This window comes from Syngnathus floridae, chromosome 7 (genome assembly GCF_059516105.1).
Source record: "Syngnathus floridae isolate MCC-2025c chromosome 7, RoL_Sflo_1.0, whole genome shotgun sequence".
NCBI classification, from domain to species: domain Eukaryota; kingdom Metazoa; phylum Chordata; class Actinopteri; order Syngnathiformes; family Syngnathidae; genus Syngnathus; species Syngnathus floridae.
The window spans coordinates 5419992-5438655 of NC_142419.1; the positions used below are offsets into that span (position 1 = coordinate 5419992).

Consider the following 18664-nt stretch of genomic DNA (forward strand, 5'->3'; position numbering starts at 1 on the left):
CAGAGTCTCCAGGCCCTGCTTCCTCAATGGAAGGCGTGTAGATGGAATTGAGGAGGTCTTCGAAGTATTCTCCCCACTGACTCACGACGTCCCGAGTTGAGGTCAGCAGCACGCCATCCCCACTGTAAACAGTGTTGACGTTGCACTGAGATGCCGGATGGTGGACCAGAATGGCACTGACGCACATCATCATGAAGTGCTTTGAGCGGCTTGTCATGGAGCACATCAAATGCCTTCTCCCCCCCCACCACTGACCCTTTCCAGTTTGCGTACCGTGCCGAACGGTCCTCTGAGGATGCCATCTGCTCTGCCCTCCACTCGGCCCTCACCCACCTGGAGAGAAAGGACTCGTATGTGAGATTGCTGTTTGTGGACTTCAGCTCTGCCTTCAACACCATTGTGCCGCAGCGACTCATCTGCAAACTCGACGAGCTGGGCCTCAGTACCTCCCTCTGCAACTGGCTACTGGACTTCCTCTGGCAGAGGCCTCAGGTGGTGCGTGTTGGCGACAAAATCTCCGCCAACATCACGCTGAGCACGGGGGCCCCCCAGGGCTACGTGCTCAGTCCATTGCGCTTCACCCTGCTGACGCATAACTGCACTGCGACCTACAGCGACAACCGCATAGTGAAGTTTGCTGACGACACGACTCTGGTGGGTCTCATCACGAAGGGCGACGAGACTCGGTACAGGTCGGAAGTTGACCTTCTGACCACGTGGTGCATGGACAACAACCTCCTGCTGAACGTAAACAAGACCAAGGAAATCGTTGTTGACTTCCGGAAGGGTCACACAAACCACCTACCGCTGATCATCGACGGTGCTGTGGTGGAGAGGGTGAGCTGCACCAAGTTCCTGGGGGTGCACATCAGTGAGGACCTCTCCTGGTCCGCAAACACCGCGTCACTGGCAAAGAAAGCTCAGGCGTGCACGTGCTCCTCAGGCAGTCCTGTCTACATTCTACCGTGGCACAATTGAGGGGGTCCTCACCAGTTGCATCGCTGTCTGGGGTGGTAGCTGCACTGAACAGAACTTGAAGGCCCTGCAGCGCATAGTGAATACGGCTGGTAAGGTTATTGGTGCTTCGCTCCCCTCCCTGAAGGACATTTACACCTCCAATCTCGCCCGCAAGGCAACCACAATTGCGAGTGATGTGAGTCACCCAGCTCACTCTTTGTTTGACCTTCTGCCCTCTGGGAAGAGGTACAGGAGCCTGCGCTCCCGCACCACCAGACTCGCCAACAGCTTCTTTCTACAGGCTGTTAGGACCCTGAACTCGCTACCCCCTTCTGCGTAGCGTGCGGCACTGTTGCGCTATTTTCTGGAATGTCTGCTGTACGCTCACTTGCTCCTTTTTGCTCCTCTTATTTATTTGTTGTGTTATTTATTCATTATTTATTCAGCACGCTGTTGTTTACTTGTTTACTTGATTGTCTATTGTGGGCCATGTCTTGTCACCGTGGGATAGCGGGGAACGAAATTTCGGTTTCTTTGTGTGTCTTTGGCATGTGGAGAAATTGACAATAAAGCTGACTTTGACTTTGACAAAGCCGATCATCGAACTGTGGCCTAGGGTGTCCTTCTGCCAATTGCACACATGGACACCCTAATGTTTGAACATGGTGTTCATTATTGACAATCCGTGTCGAGCACAGAAGTCCAATAATAAAACACCACTCGGGTTCAGATCGGGGGGGCTGTTCCTCCCAATCAGGTCTCACTGTCATTGCCCACGTGAGCATTGAAGTCACCCAGTAGAACGATAGGGTCCCCAGAAGGAGCGCTCTCCAGCACTTCTTCTAAGGACCCCAAAACGGGTGGGTACTCTGAGTTGCTGTTCGGTGCATAGGCACAAACAACAGTCAGGACCCGTCCCCACATTCGAAGGCGGATGGAGGCTACCCTCTCGTTCACCGGGGTGAACCCCAATGTGCAGGCGCCCAGCCGGGGGGCAATAAGTTTGCCCACACCTGCTCGACGCCTCTCACTGTGGGCAACTCACTTGTTGGCAGTCAGTCATGGAATAAAGACTTGTTCCTCACTTCTGTCACAGTAGTACATGGGGTAAGAATGTAAATTGCCTGCAGTAATTGGCTTTGAAGAAAAACTCCTTCCCATGTCAATAACTATATGATTTTGTTAACTAAAACAAAATATTTCCTCCATAAAAAAAGAACTAATATATATTTTTTGCGATGGTCTTCCTGCGACTCCTTTCCTATGTAATTATTAATTAAAATGTAAACAAATAAACAATATTATTATAGAAAATATGAAAATAGTAATATAAAAAGGAATAAATATCAATGTAATAAAAAATGTAATTTGTACATGCAACAATGTTCTTTTTTTAATGTTATGGTCAATGCTTACATTGTAAGGCAAAGCAGTGCTCAATACAAGTCTGTGGATGGCGGTAATGTACAAAATCACTATGCAAACAGCTGTTTAGCAAAGAAGAAGAAGAACTTCCGACGAGGTTTTACTTCCGTACCCATCTCAACACGTACCCTCCGCTAAATATTTTTTATTCTAGTTCTTAACTGACGGAATCCTCTACGCTGCACTTCTGTACGTATAAAAACAACTAAAACATCATTTATTAATATTGTCGTTCGGAACCTCAGCCAAGCTTGTTTTAGCAGAGTTATAAAAGAGACATCAAAGAGACCCTAAACAACGATCGAAAGTGAACGTATTAGGATTTTCGCCTAGAAATGTGTGCAAGAACGACAGCAATATATATAGGGAAACGTCCAGGGCCAAAAGAGGAGAACGAGCGACAAAGTTATCAACTCCACGACATTGTTTGGAAGCAGCTTCGAGTTGTGTTATGCAGAGCAGGTTTGTACTATTACAGGAGCGTCCTGACACGTGCCAGTTTGAAACATGAAGCTTCACATAAATTGAATTTGACGTGTGCGTATACATTTTCTTTAGTGTGGCATTCCATTTGTGCTTAAAATATGTCCTCTGAGTTTTGTCACATCTGTGACAGGTCTCTCTCGCGCGTGACACTAGACATGACAGTTGAACGTGTCTTCCTTCATACGTGTGTCCGCGTGTTCCACCTTTAGGTTGAGCTTTGAACGTTTCAAGAGACCAAATGTATTGCAACTCCTGTTGTTAAAATTAACTTACGATGAATAACATTTAATATTTGCTGGCATATACTCGCAGCAACTGCATCAAGCTATTCACTTCTTTTGAGTTGGTTTGGCATTTTCTATATGATCTGTTCATTCAGGAAAAATAATGCAATAAGTAATGCCTTCAGAAACCCCCACTTTTAATGAGCAATAGGGCCAAGCCCCCTCCATTCTCTTCACATCTTGGTGGGAGTCACTTGAGGGAACAAGCACAGTTTATCCATTGGAAATTATTGTACAGACATAGCTTGTGATGTCAAAATAACAGGGCTTAACCAGCGTCAAAATGTATGTGGACTTTCTTAGGCTAGCTTTAACCTCTGAAAACCTCAAAGATTCGCTTTTCCCTGGCTGACTTATAAAAAGGAATTAATGAGCAGCTAAAGTGCAGTTTCTGTCCCTCTGCTTATTTTTGCTCATAAGTGACCAAGCTACAAAAACAAGGCGTCCTGAGAGGCTTTTTGAAAGTTCAGTTGTTTATAACTGATTATATAGTCAATTGGAACTGGTAAGGGTTCATTTGACTTGCATTTTCCCTGCAGTAAACTTATGGGGTACCACAAAGAAGGTGCTTTAAACAACCACACTCAGTTGAATTGTCGGCCTCCTCGCTTGAAGTCTGGTGGTCCCAATATTTCCAACAAAACGACCACCCGGAGTTGTCGAAGTTATCCGAAAATTGTATGTAAGTCTCCTCGCTGTGTGGCCGGCTTTCGATACCAAATGATGGCTGGGATAAGAAGCTGAAACATGAAGCCCCTGCGCCTCTCTGCCGACGGTGTGAGGAGGGCGCTTGCCGCTATTGACACCCGTAAGGCGGCGGGGCCTGACAACATCCCGGGTCGAGCGCTGAAGGACTGCGCTGGGGAGCTGTCGGGTGTCTTCACGGACATCTTTAACGTTTCCCTGCAGCAGGCCATCGTCCCCTCGTGTTTCAAGGCTGCCACCATCGTTCCTGTGCCGAAGAAACCTGCACCGTCCTGCTTCAATGACTACAGCCCCGTGGCACTGACGCCCATCATCATGAAGTGCTTTGAGCGGCTTGTTATGGAGCACATCAAATCCGTTCTCCCCCCCACCATTGACCCTTTCCAGTTTGTGTACCGTGCCAAGCGGTCCTCTGAGGATGCCATCTGCTCTGCCCTCCACTCGGCCCTCACCCACCTGGAGAGTAAGGACTCATGTGAGGTTGCTGTTTGTGGACTTCAGCTCTGCCTTCAACACCATTGTGCCGCAGCGACTCATCTGCAAACTCGACGAGCTGGGCCTCAGTACCTCCCTCTGCAACTGGCTACTGGACTTCCTCTGTCAGAGGCCTCAGGTGGTGCGTGTTGGCGACAAAATCTCCGCCAGCATCACGCTGAGCACGGGGGCCCCCAGGGCTGCGTGCTCAGTCCATTGCTCTTCACCCTGCTGACGCATGACTGCACTGGGACCTACAGCGACAACCGCATAGTGAAGTTTGCAGACGACACGACTGGTGGGTCTCATCACGAAGGGCGACAAGACTCGGTACAGGTCGGAAGTTAACCTTCTGACCACGTGGTGCAGGGAAAACAACCTGCTGAACGTCAACAAGACCAAGGAAATCGTTGTTGACTTCCGGAAGGGTCACACAAAACACCTGCCGCTGATCATCGACGGTGCTGTGGTGGAGAGGGTGAGCTGCACCAAGTTCCTGGGGGTGCACATCAGTGAGGACCTCTCCTGGTCCGCGAACACCTTGTCACTGGCAAAGAAAGCTCAGCGCCGCCTGTACTTCCTGCGGAAGCTCAGGCGTGCATGTGCTCCTCAGGCAGTCCTGTCTACATTCTACCGTGGCACCATTGAGAGCGTCCTCACCAGTTGCATCGCTGTCGGGGATGGTAACTGCACTGAACAGAACTTGAAGGCCCTTCAGCGCATAGTGAATACGGCTGGTAAGATTATTGGTGCTTCGCTCCCCTCCCTGAAGTACATTTACACCTCCCATCTCGTCCGCAAGGCAACCTCGATTGCGAGTGATGTGAGTCACCCGGCTCACTCTTTGTTTGACCTTCTGCCCTCTGGGAAGAGGTACAGGAGCCTGCGCTCCCGCACCACCAGACTCGCCAACAGCTTCTTTCTACAGGCTGTTAGGACCCTGAACTCGCTACCCCCTTCTGCGTAGCGTGCGGCACTGTTGCGCTATTTTCTGGAATATCTGCTGTACGCTCACTTGCTCCTTTTTGCTCCTCTTATTTATTTGTTGTGGTATTTATTCATTATTTATTCAGCACACTGTTGTTATACTTGTTTACTTGTTTGTCTGTTGTGGGCCGTGTCTTGTCACCGTGGGATAGGGGGGAACGAAATGTCCGCTTCTTTGTGTGTCTTTGGCATGTGGAGAAATTGACAATAAAGCTGACTTTGACTTTGAAATCGAGCTGCGCTTAGATAAACTGAGAAATAAGAAAAATAGAAGATGCAAGCTCCATAAATAGATGGACCAGTTTGACACAAATCTCATCCCCAATAAAGCCATTAAATCATTACGGATTCTTTAACAGTGATGAATTTTAGATCTGACATTTTTATATATAGACCTATCATACCTATCAATGTTCAGACTGCTTTAATGTCCCTTCCCCTAACCAAATTGTTTGTCGTATGTCCTGCAGACGTAAGTGAAAAATATCTTCGTCATGAACAACGGGAGCCAGAGTACCCTCACATTAAAAAGGAGAATGAAGAGCCACCCCGGATCAAAGAGGAAGAAGACAGTGATACTGCCAATTTGTCCTCGGAGTTTGTGTCTTTCAAGAGCGAAGAAGACAAAGTTCAAACTGAGGAGAGCCAAAAGGTGCAGCCTCCAAGCAGCGGCTCAAGTCATCACATGACAACAGAAGGTGATGGAGTCGAGTCCACTGTGGAAGATCACCAGCAGATAGAGACACGATGATGTCACGCTGTCCTGATTATGATGATCTTATGACATTTCCCAATGAGAGTAAAGTCTTGCTATGTTCTGAGTGTGGAAAGACGTTTTTTAAACGGGCATTTGATCAGATAATGGATGCATGAACGCATTTATAATTTCAGTGACAAACTTGGTCATGCAGCAAATTAAAGTCAGAGTACCACTATGCGAATGATGCACATCAAAGTCACAGTATGAAAAATGTTAACCTTACGAAATAATTTTGTCTTCTGTCCTGCAGATGTCAGTAAAAAAAAATCTTAGTCTTGAGCAACAGGAGCCAAAGTGCCCTCTCATTAAAAAGGAGTATGAAGAGCCGCTCTGCATCAAAGACGAAGAAATGTTCTCCAATGAAGAAGACAATGTTCAAAGTGAGCAGAGGGACAGTGCGTCCAAGCAGCGGGACAAGTCCACACGTGACATCAGAATGGGATCGAGACAACTTTGGAAGGTCACCAACAGATTGTGACATCACGTCACACTTAGATAATGATCTTATGACGTTTCCCAATGACAGTAAATTCTGGGGTTGTTCTGATTGCGGTAAGAAATTTAGTTCAAAGGGCCAATTGAACGTTCACTTCCGAATACATACTGAAGAGAAATCTATTACCTGTTTGGTTTGTGGTAAATGTTTCTCTAAAAAGTCAAGTTTAACAAAGCACAGAAGAAAACACGCTGGAGAGAAACTTTTTGCCTGCTCAGTTACACACACTGGGGTGAAATGTTTTGAGGATGATGAAGATGACTGAAGAATCACAAGTTGATAGTGACAGTAGTTTGTCACATTTCCCAGAGGAAGAGGAGGAGCTGGAAGAAGAGGGTGAAGAGTTGGAGGAGAAACCCTCCAAAGATATGGGAGGTCACCCAGGCTACAAATGCTGGAAATGTTCTCAGTGTGGGAATACGTTTGCTTCAAAGAGGAATTTAAAAGTTGACACAAGAACACATACTTGTGTAAAACGGGTCGCCTACTCAGTTTGTGGTGAAGGAGTCTCTCAAAATATGTTTGAAAAGGCACACTGAAGAAGAACCTGATGCCTACTCAATCTGCGGTGAAATATTCTCTCAAAAGCCCGATGTAAGAGCACACAAAAGAAACCACTCGATGGACAAAGATTTTGTCTGCTGTATTTGTGGAAAAATAGTATCTTCAAAGGCATGTTTAATAAGACATACATTATTACACGCTGGAGAAAAGCTTCATGCCTGCTCAGTTTGTGGTAAAAGATTTTCTCGAAAGTTGCATGTGATGAGACACGAAATAATTCACACTGGAGAGAAATTGTTTGCCTGCTCAGAGTGTGGTCGAAAATTTTTGATGAAGTCCCATTTAAAAGAACACCATAAAACCCACCCTGGGGAGCAACCTTTTGCCTGCTTAATTGGTGGAAGAAGATTCGCCGCAAAAGGCAATTTGACAGTACACATGAGAACACACACTGGAGAGACACCATTTGAATGCTCACTTTGTGGGCTGAGATTCGGTGAAAAGAAGCAATTATCTACACACGTTAGAAAACATGGTCAAAAACCTTTTGCATGCTCAGTTTGTGGTGCAAAATTCCATTTAAAGGAAAATTTAATACGGCGCGCAAGAACACACACAGGTGGGAAACCATTCAGTTGCAGTGTTTGCTGTAAAAGCTTCACATTTCAGCACCAGATTAAGAGCCACAAGTGTGTAGGTAATGAAGCTTCAGCATAAACAGAAACAAACTGAGACTGGCTTGGAATCATTGACTTATTCCCTGCTTCAAATACCAGGAAATTGGATCGCATCACACGTGTCCTCAAATCATTACACTGGCTTCCAGTAAGTCAAACATTAGATTTTAAAAATCTTGCTGCTGGTTGGTAAATCTCTAAACCAGTGGTTCTTAACCTGTGTTTGATCAAACCCAAGGGGTTCGGTGAGTCAGTCTCAGGGGTTCGGCAGAATCTCCACTGCGGAGGGCCGAACACCTGAATGTCGTGCAAATTCGTGGTAACGCATATCTGAACTGGTCTCGTAAAGGCACCAGCAGAAGTCACACTGATTTGCTGGTATGTTATTTGTTGAGTTCATGTATAGTGTTGGTTTTATTCTTTATACAAGGTGATGTTCATGCACTGCGCATTTTGTGCACCAGGAAAAAACATCAATGTCTTGAATTTGAAAAAAATAAGTGTATTTTTCACTAGCGAGGGGTACGGTGAATGCGCATATGAAACTGGTGGGGTTCGGTACCTCCAACAAGGTTAAGAACCACTGCTCTAAACCCTCCTGTACCAACATAAATGCAGAATTTCCTAGTAGCCCACCCTATGAAGCATTCAGACCTCTGGTTGTCTAGGACAGGTCCATTATGTGTCCCCAGAAGCAAACAAAGTGAAGCAACATTTAGTTGTTGCTCAAACCGTCAGTTAATCGAAAAGTGTTATTTACTGAGACATTCTTGTGAGTAATTCCTTTAGTCTTCATGTCTCGTTTCCCTGTTTTTTATCTAGTTCTATAATCACACTGTTATTTTACATGAATTTTCTGTCTTCGAATTTTGTTTCTCTTTCTGTAATGCTTCAAATGTTTTATGTTAAGCACTTTGAATGTCTTGTACATGAATTGTGTTATAAGAATAAACTTGCCTTGTCCTTCCCTAAGTGAAGACATTGGTTTTAGTGAACTGATTTTGGTCTCCCTTATGTTTATCAACAGCGGTGTTACATGTGTTTTGTTTGTTTCCCATCGCACACGCAGCATCTAAAGCTTTCACAACTGGCCCTACGTTATATTAAAACAATTAATTAGCTTTTCTTTAACTAGTTTTTTGTATTTAAATACGGATGGCAACTTCTAGTACAGTCGTCGGCAGTCCCATTGTTTTTTTTTTTAACGAAAAACTAAACTTGAACAATATCTCAATTTCCACCTCATCCATTTGCACTGGTGCAGCTCAGTGGTTACGTCGACAAGTTACAATTCTACTATAAAATTAAATAAATACCATAAAATTCGTCTCTTCTCAGACCCTGCTCGTGTTCGAACAACGGGTGATGTGCAATATAATTTGAACTTTATTTTTTGTTTCATTAGTTTAATTTTTTGGGGGCAGGGTAGCGTTGTAACGAAGAACTAGACATGAATAACAAGCGACTTTCAGGGCACGTCCCTCGCACTGGTTTAGCTCAGTGGTTACTTCGATAAGCGACCGATCTCTGACAGAATCCTCTTCTCCAGCCCTACACGGGTTCGAACCACGGGCGATGTCCAGTGCATTTTGAAGGCTATTTTTCCCCCCTCCTCTAGGCAAACATTTAGGTATGCTTCATAACAATATTCTTGATTTTATGAGTGAGTTGATTTGAGAGACATGTTAGTGCTCTGCCCCTAGGTGATATGATTGCTAGTGTTGTCAATATGTTATAAAAGTTCTTCGGTCGTCCCGTTGTGAGCAGTCACCCCTCCTGTTTTTTTTTCCATTTTGGGTGGCGACTTCTTGTGTTGCCGATAAATGCCAAACCTTTGAACGCACCATCATATTTCAGTCTTTTTTTTTTTCATTATCATACCGATGCCATTATGATTACCTTATCAATTAATTGTTAGACTATAAAAGTTGGCTAATAATATTATGCTTTTCTAGCATTTCTGACAGAAAGAAGTGCGAGGCATGTAAATTAAATTCTGCTGGGACTATCTATAGTTATACTGTAGATAGAATGTTCTGCTTTCAGTTGTATTTAAAAATGTACCGTCGATACAGAGTGCATGTAGTACACATTAATAATCATTATACGATAGCTACACGACGAATTTACGGGACTAAAATAATACCAAGACCATTCACTTAAAGGACTCAACAGCGACTCTTATTGGTTGTTCTAATAGTGTATCTATGTCGACTTTCACTTTTTCTGTGGCAAACAGACTAAAGTCAAAATGATCTCCCTACAATAAAAATGCAAAACATAAATTTATTTCTTCTATATTATTATTATTATTACTATTTAATATTGTGTTTTCTTTCTGTCCTTTTCCTTTTTTCCCTTATGGGATAAATAAAGTATATTTAATTGAATTTGCAATTCATCTACAGTACGTATTGGTGTGTCTTGTATACCTGCATGAACCCACATTGTACAATACAACTCACAACGTACATTGATGGCTTGCATTGAATGGCATCAGCCAAGGCAGCGTAGTCCGGACAGTAGGATAGTGCAGGAAATGGGGTCAAAATACAAAAAGTCCTGCCTAGCTACAAAAACAGATATGCTCAAACCTCATTGAATAAAGTACATAAGTTGTTGTTTTCATAACTAAAAAACCGTTGCAGCACAAACGAAAATTTTCACGGCACAAACCAGCACAAACGAAGCACAAACGAAACAAACTATTTTCCTTAAATTTTGCGTGGGGTGGAGGGCCAGTTTCACGCAGGTGCAATGCTCCCGAGCGTTCGACCTCCACTCGTCACCGGTAAAGGCTAATCCAGTAATCGGCAAACTACGGCCCACGGGCCACATCCGGCCCACGGGGCCGTATAATCCGGCCTGCCAAACCTGAATAAATTGTAGTATTGAAAATGTTTTGGATCATTTTTGCTGCAATGACTGCATTACTCCAGTAGATGGGGAAACGGCCGCCCGCGCATTTAATCCCGGAAGCCGTGTCAGAAAGCTCGGAGCACGCTCACAAGTGCATGTACGTTCACATGTATGAACATGTACGTTCAAGTGTGTATATTCTATATAAAAGTCCCACATCTAATTAAAACAATTATTAGTATTCCACTAACTCTGCGTGGCATTGTACAACAATTAGATGAGGAGTCAATATGTTGGAGTGTTCTCGTAATGCAGGGGTGTCAAACTCATTTTTTTTGCGGGCCGCATTTGAGTCATAGCTTCTTTCGGAGGGCCATTATGACTGTCAACCCAAATAAATGTATGAGCACCTCATATTATATACAGTAAAAGCTACAAAACAAACTGACAAATAACTCATTTTCAAATCAGACAAGTAAAAACTGGTCAAATATTTTAAAAATATATATGATTAAAAGTGCAGACAATTTGCAATTCTAGTAATGACACACGAATTTGATTCACAATTTGTCTTCGCGGACCACACAAAATGATGTGTCAGGCCCCCATGCCATGAGTTTGACACCTGTGATTTAAACCCATGTTTGAAACCCTAACTCGAGCTTTAAACCCTACTTTGAAACACTAACTCTAGTACAAAACCCTTCTTTGAAACCCTAACCCTAGCTTTAAACCAGGTATGGGCAAACTACGGCCCGCGGGCCACATCCGGCCAACGGGACCGTTTAATCCGGCCCGCCAACCCTGAATAAATTTTATTATTAAACATTTTTTTGGGTCGTTTTGCCTGCAATGTCTGCGTTTCCCCAGTGCTTTCCCCGTTTCCCTCCCGCTTTACAGTGGAGAGCACACGGAACATTCGCACACACAGCACAGAGCAGGCGATAAAAAGTGCAGTGGGACACCATGGAAAAATATTGAACAGGGGTGAAAAGAACGGCGGAGAGAGATGGAGATAAGAGAATTGAGAGTCACACGAAAGCTAAGGCAAGGAAATAAGACGAAGCGTACGTAGCGCTCCACTTCAGTGTGACTACGATGGGAGACGAGGAAAGACCAGTGTGTTTACTGTGCCTTACGATGTTGGCAGCGGACAGTAAGAAGCCAAATAAATCAAGGCGGCACTAATGAAGTCATTGCACCCCAATCACGCTGATAAGATGCTTGAGGTTTTTCAGCGAAAACGGGCTGAATATTGACAACAATCATCCCACTTTGTGAATGCTACTTCAGTCAATCAGCAAGCACTGTAAGCATCATATAAAGCAGCGTACCATATTGCTCAGTGCAAAAAAAAAAAAAAAACACCATTGCAGAAGAGCTGATACTACCTGCAGCCGTGGAATGCTGCCTCATTTTGATTAAAAAACAGCACAAATTGTTTTATTTATTTTTGTTTTGTAGGTTAAATTTTTGTATATATTGTGCTCCTGAGTTAATGTTGCTTTGTGGAGCCTCACCAGAGTGGGCGTTGAGACGAACTTAGCGCAGGCATACATCACAACAGGACGTTCTCGTTGGGTCAAGCACTGGAGCTGGAGGTGATTATGGTTCCTCGGTAGGGCAGAAATGACAAAAAATCAGCCTCGTGCACACACCGTGCAGAGCTCCCCGCTAGTTGCAGCCGATGAAAAGCTCCCCTTCCAACTTGGAAAATGCACAAAGTCCGACCGATGAAGCCGAAAAAAGTCAAGCCAAATGCGTGGAGGTGCGGTCGGGCGTTGCGCTCCGGTTCCCCGGTCGGGCAGAAAAGACGGAAAATCAGTCTCGTGCATACGGAGTTCCACTCAAATTTTGAAATATTTTCTTAGTGTCTGTGACGGCGCTGTCACAATAATGCGTTCGGCGCGCTGTGGTTGCGCGGTGGGATGGAAATGACGAAAAATCGGCCTCTCCAGCCTGGAGATCAACTCAAATTTTGGAATTATTTCTACAAGTGTCTGCGACGGCGCTATGACAATGAGTCCGGCGCGCTACAGTTGCGTGGTCGGATCGGAACGGCCGCACGCAACGACCGCGCGCAATGGCCGATGCAACGGCCGCACGCAATGGCCGATCGTAACGGCCGCTCCAAAGCCGCACAGTTCCTCTCGGTTCAAATTGCACAAAGTGCGAAGGCCCATTCATTTACTTTTGAGCTTTGGCCGGAGGGTGATATTCCCACAACCGCGTGCAATGGCCGATCGGAACGGCCGCGCGCAATGGCCGATCGGAACGGCCGATATGGTACCCCGGTCGGGCAGAAAAGACGAGAAATTAGCCTCGTGCACACTCCGTGCACAGCTCCCCGCTTGCTGCTGCCGCTGAAAACCTCCCCTTCCCTCCTCTTTGAAAATGCACAAAGTCCGACTGCCGAAAAAAGTCAAGCCGAACGCGTGGGGGTGCACTCGGGCGTCGCGCTGTGGTTCCCCGGTCGGGCAGAATTGACGTTAGATTGGCTACCCTTTATGCCAATCAAATGGCAAATGCCATAGTGACGATGGATTCCCTATTTTCACCTATTGTCATGCGATCGACCCACACTTCCTTCGAGATCGACCAGTTGATCGCGATTGACCAGTAGATCGCGATCAACGTATTGGGTTTGTGTACACTGTACAAAAGTGTCTTTTAGCATTCAGACGATTCCCGTTTTTATTGATTGTTTTGACGTAGCCGTCAACTGAAAATTCACATTTTCAAAACAGTGTCAGGAATGAGTTGAGGCAGGGCGACCAAATGCAGCTTGGACCAGGATTTATTGAAGGGAAAGGGAGTTGGAAAGGAGGCAGGTGGGGAAGCGACGACACAGACGGGAGAGAGACTCATGGCCAGCAAACAGACAAACTGACATAAAGTCCACTTGGACAGGGTTAAAATTCTGACCGTGAGCCTCCAAACCAGGGGTCTCAAAGTCCAGTCCTCGGGCGCCGCATTCCTAAATGTTTTCCAAGTTTCCCTCGTTAAACACACCTGATTCAATTATCAGGCTGCTGCAGAACGTGAGGATGAACTGATCATTTGAATCAGGTGTGTTTAACAAGGGAAACTTGCAAAACATGTAGGAATGCGGCCCCCGAGGACTGGACTTTGAGACCCCTGCTCCAGACAGACCGAGTGAAAAACCAGACGACAAGAACAGGAACACTGGGCACAAACAGGAATGGACACAACAGTAGACACCGAAAGGGAGAAACACACGGGTAGGGCTTAAATACACAGTGAAACAAGAGGAAGCAGGTGACAGACATCACGGTAAAGAAAGGGGTGTGGCAGAGGGAAGTGCAGGCCGAGCGTGCTCTGGCACGGGCGTGACAGTACCCCCCCCCCCCCCCCCCCCCACAGGGACGGCTCCCGACATCCCAAAAAAGAAAAAAATCCAAGACTGTCCAATAAGGGACGGGAGGGAATGGGGAGGCAGCCGCACGTCATACACTGCCGAAGGCCGACTGGGTGACGGCTGCTGGATCCGCGCCATCGGAACTGGGTCAGGGGGCGGCCGTACGTCTTGCGCCGCTGAAAGCCGACTGGGTGACGGCCGCTGGATCCACGTCACCGGAACTGGTGGCGGCTGCAGCATCCGCGCCGTTGGAACCGGGTCAGGTGGCGGCCACACGTCACACGCTGTCGAAGACCAACTGGGTGACGGCCGCTGGATCCACGCCGCCGGAACTGGTGGTGGCCGCAACATCCACGCCGTCGGGACTGGGTCTGGGGGCAGCTGTGTGTCATGCGCCGTTGAAGGCCCACAGTGACGGACGCTGGATCCGCGCCGCCGGAACTGGTGGTGGCCGCAGCATCCGCGCCGTTGGATCTGAGTTGGGGGGGCAACCGTGCATCTTGCGTCGCTGGAACTCAGCTCCTTGGCGACCATGCAGCAGTTGCGGGAGCCGGCAACGGTTTGTCCAAGCGCTGGTCGCTGTGATGGTCGGCTCGTTCTGTCAGGGAGTGGGATGGAGCAGGGCGACCAGATGCACCTTGGACCAGGGTTTATTTAGGGAAAAGGGAATTGGAATAGAGCACGAAGGGAAACAGACAGGAACAGGCAAAATTTATAACATGACTGACTGACCGACAGGTATGGCAAACAGAAAACAACCGAGGGGAAAACAGAAAGACGTGAAGACATTAAACGTGACAACATCAAGACAGTATGACAACAATGATCCGACGGGGAGTGAGGGGCTGACAGGACTTAAGTACATGACAGGTAACAAGAGGTAGGTGACTGATTACATTGATTGTGAGGTAACACAGGAGAGGAGGGGCGAGCACACAGGCACACGGACAGAAACTATGACAATATGCACATAAAACAACCGGGGACGAGACGTGACAAACAGTTAACACAGAGGCCCAAACAGTGCCGCAGTGGGCAAAATGACACATTATGTTTGCAAAAAGCTTGACCTGTGCCAAAATATTTCAAACATGGAGCAAAAGCAAATTTTGCCTTCAAACAGCTCACCTTTGACACAAGTGTGAGCACCTCCAATCAATGGGCAACAAAATACAGCACCCGTGTCAATCAGTGCACCATTGCTTGTCGTTGCAGCTTATGATTGTACGTAGTTTACATGCCAGTGCCGTTTGTCGTCAAATTTGCCCACTTGCAAAAAATGCAACTGTGGTTTGATCTAAATTTTATTAATTACATTCTTTTTTCCAGACTTTGGCTGACAAATGAAATATTCCAACAGAGAATACAAGGGACTGAAAATAAAATCCATTGCCGTGTGATAAATAAGGAAAATTAAAAAAAACAGTCCTTTACAGTGAAGAACAAAAATCTATAGTTGGCCTATACTCAAAGACACAAGTGTCAAACTCAAGGCCCGGGGGCCAGATACGGCCCGCCACATCATTTTATGTGGCCCGCGAAGACAAATTGTGCATCAAATTCGTGTGTCATTACTAGAATTGCAAATTGTCTTCACTTTTAATAATATATATATATGTTTAATATTTGACCACTTTTTACTCATCTGATTTGAAATTGAGTTATTTGTCAGTTTGTTTTGTAGCTTTTACTGTATATGCAGTGCTCATACATTTATTCGGGTTGACAGTCATAATGGCCCTCCGAAAGAAGCTATGACTACAATGCAGCCCGAGAAAAAAGAGTTTGACACCCCTGCTCTGAGAGTATAAGAGCTAGCCACAAGTGATACTCTTCTGTCTTTTCTTCTGAGCCCTTCCAGCTATACCGCCCCAGACTCCTCTTCCTCTGACACCTCTACCTCTTACTCTCACTATACCTCTCATCTGACTTAGACCTCCTCAATCCATGCTTGCAAAGAACAACACAGGTCTGAAGACTGATTGCAAATTTAACTATTTTGTGAAGAGGTGTCAGACAGGTGCTTTTCGTGATTGCATGCTGATCAGGGTGTTTCTGAGCTCGGAGCATATGGTTTTGTTTCTGTAAGCACAGCTAAAACAATAGAGTTTGGACTTCTTGAATGACATCTCTGTTAACTGTTTTGCAAAATGGCGGGAAAATTGTGAATCCTATGAGAATGGGTTAACACATTAGCATGAGGTGTCTTCTGCTCTGTTGAGATGGTTTCTTCAAACAGGTCAAAGCAATCAATAAACACTCAAAATATGGGTGGCGAGCTCTAGTGTTGTTAGAAGTGGCAGACCTCTTACGTATGTATGAGTGGTCATATCTCGTAGTCGCTGAGTACACTAATCGGCAGTCCCGTTGTTGTTGTTTCTTTATTTTATGGGGGGGGGGGGGTAAATGGCATGCAACAACAAACTGAACTTAAATAATACCCCATTTCCATCAAATGCATTTGCACTGGTGTAGCTCAGTTGTTACTTCATCAAATTATAATTCTAACGCAGAATTTGTCTCATCTCAAACCCTACCCTGGATCGAACCGTGGGCAATGTCCAGTATGTTTAACTGTATGGGAATGCACCAAAGCAATAACCCATTTCCACTTTATGCATTTGCACTGGTGTAGCTCAGTGGTGACTTCATCAAGTTATAATTTTACTGTAAAACTGGTCTCTTCTCAAACCCTACCTGGGATCGAACCATGGGCAAAGTCCAGTGTGTTATTTTTACTTTTTGGTTGGGGGGGGTGGGGATATGCTCCAAATAACTAAATTTGAATAATAACCCGTTTTCATGTGCTGCTTTGCCATTGATGTAGCTCAGTGGTTACTTCGTCAAATTACAATTCTGCTGCAGGATTTGTCTCTTCGCAAACCCTATCTGGGATCGTACTACGAGCGATGTCTAGTGTGTTTTTTAACTTTATTTTTTCAGCATGCAACAAAAAACTAAACTTGAATAATAACCTATTTCCACTTGATTGTTTTGCGCTGGTGTAGCTCAGAGTTTACGTCATCAAGTTGCAATTCTACTGCAAAATTCGTCTCTTCTCAAACCCTACCCGGTCTTGAACCACGGGTGATGTCCAGTGTGTTTTTAACTTTATTTTTAGCATGCAACAAAGAATTAAACTTTAATAATACCCAACTTCCTCTTTATGCATTTGCACTGGTGTATTGATTTTATTTGGGGAGCTAAATGCTAAACAATTCTGCTGCAGAATTCGTCTCTTCTCAAATCCTATCTGGGATTGAACTACGAGCAATGTCTAGTGTGTTTTTTAACAGGTTTTTCATGCAACAAAGAACTAAACTTGAATAATAACCCATTTCCACTTGATTTGTTTGCACTGGTGTAGCTCAGTGTAAACTCCATCCAGCTACAATTCTACTGCAGAGTTCGTCTCTTCTCAAACCCTACCCAGGCTCGTACCATGGGTGATGGTTTTTAACTTAATTTTCAGCGTGCAACAGAGAATTAAACATTAATAATACCCAATTTCCTCTTTATGCATTTGCACTGGTGTATAATTATTTTTTTGGGGGGAAGGGGGGGGGGGCTAAATGGCTTGCAACAAAGAATCAAACTTGAATAAAAACCCACTATACACTCAGCGCAGTGGTTGCCTCGTCAAATTACAATTCCACTGCAGAATCCGTCTCTTCTCAAACCCTCCCTGGCTTCAAACCACGGGCGATGTCCATCGTGTTCTTTTAACTTTATGTTTTCCCCTCATTGAGGTAAACATATGTATGGGTGGCGACCTCTAGTGTTGGCTATAAGAGCCAGCCCTCCGTTGTGTGTATGAGTCGTCAAATCTCGTAGTCGCCGAGTACATTAATCGGCAGTCCCATTGTTGACGTTTCTTTATTTTATTTGGGAAGCTGAAATCCAACCAAGAATCAGACGAATAAAAACCAATTTTCCTCATTCAAAGTTTCCGCTGGTTCAGCTCAGTGGTTACTTCGTCAAGTTACAATTCTACTGCAGATTTCGTCTCTTCTCAAACCCTCCCCGGGTTCAAACCACCGGCGATGTCCAGTGCGTTTTATTTTTTAAACGTCATGGTTTCCCCTCATTGAGGTAAACTTATATGTATGCTTTAATACAGTAGTTTTGGGCGCTAAATGGCATGCAACGAAGAATTTGACGAATAAAAACCCATTTTCCACATTGTGCATCTGCATTGGTGTAGCTCAGCGGTTACTTCGTCAAGTTACAATTCTTCTGCAGTATTCGTCTCTTCTCACCCCCCCTGGGTTCAAACCAGGGGCGGTGTCCAGTGTGTTCTTTTAACTTCATGTTTTCCCCTCATTAAGGTAAACATATGTATGGGTGGCGACCTCTAGTGTTGGCTATAAGAGCCATCCCTCCGTTGTGTGTATGAGTCGTCAAATCTCGTAGTCGCCGAGTACATTAATCGGCACTCCCATTGTTGACGTTTCTTTATTTTATTTGGGAAGCTAACATGCAGCCAAGAATCAGACGAATAAAAACCAATTTTCCTCATACAGCATTTGCGCTGGTTTAGCTCAGTGGTTACTTCGTCAAGTTACAATTCTACTGCAGAATTCGTCTCTTCTCAAACCCTCCCCGGGTTCAAACCATGGGCGATGTCCAGTGCGTTTTACTTTTTAAACGTCATGGTTTCCCCTCATTGAG

General features: G+C 45.2%; 1 long non-coding RNA gene across 2 annotated transcripts; it reads left to right on the top strand.

The window, feature by feature from the left end:
• The first annotated feature begins 2424 nt into the window (after positions 1–2424).
• On the top strand, positions 2425–6696 carry LOC148394856 (uncharacterized). 2 transcript variants are annotated; one of them, XR_015859608.1, is made up of 3 exons: positions 2446–2844; positions 5789–6016; positions 6329–6696. It is a non-coding gene; the product is annotated as an uncharacterized LOC148394856 (long non-coding RNA). The 2 variants fall into 2 exon arrangements; XR_015859607.1 differs by lacking the exon at positions 6329–6696 and having other exon boundaries at positions 2425–2844; positions 5789–6140.
• Positions 6697–18664: the final 11968 nt, after the last annotated feature.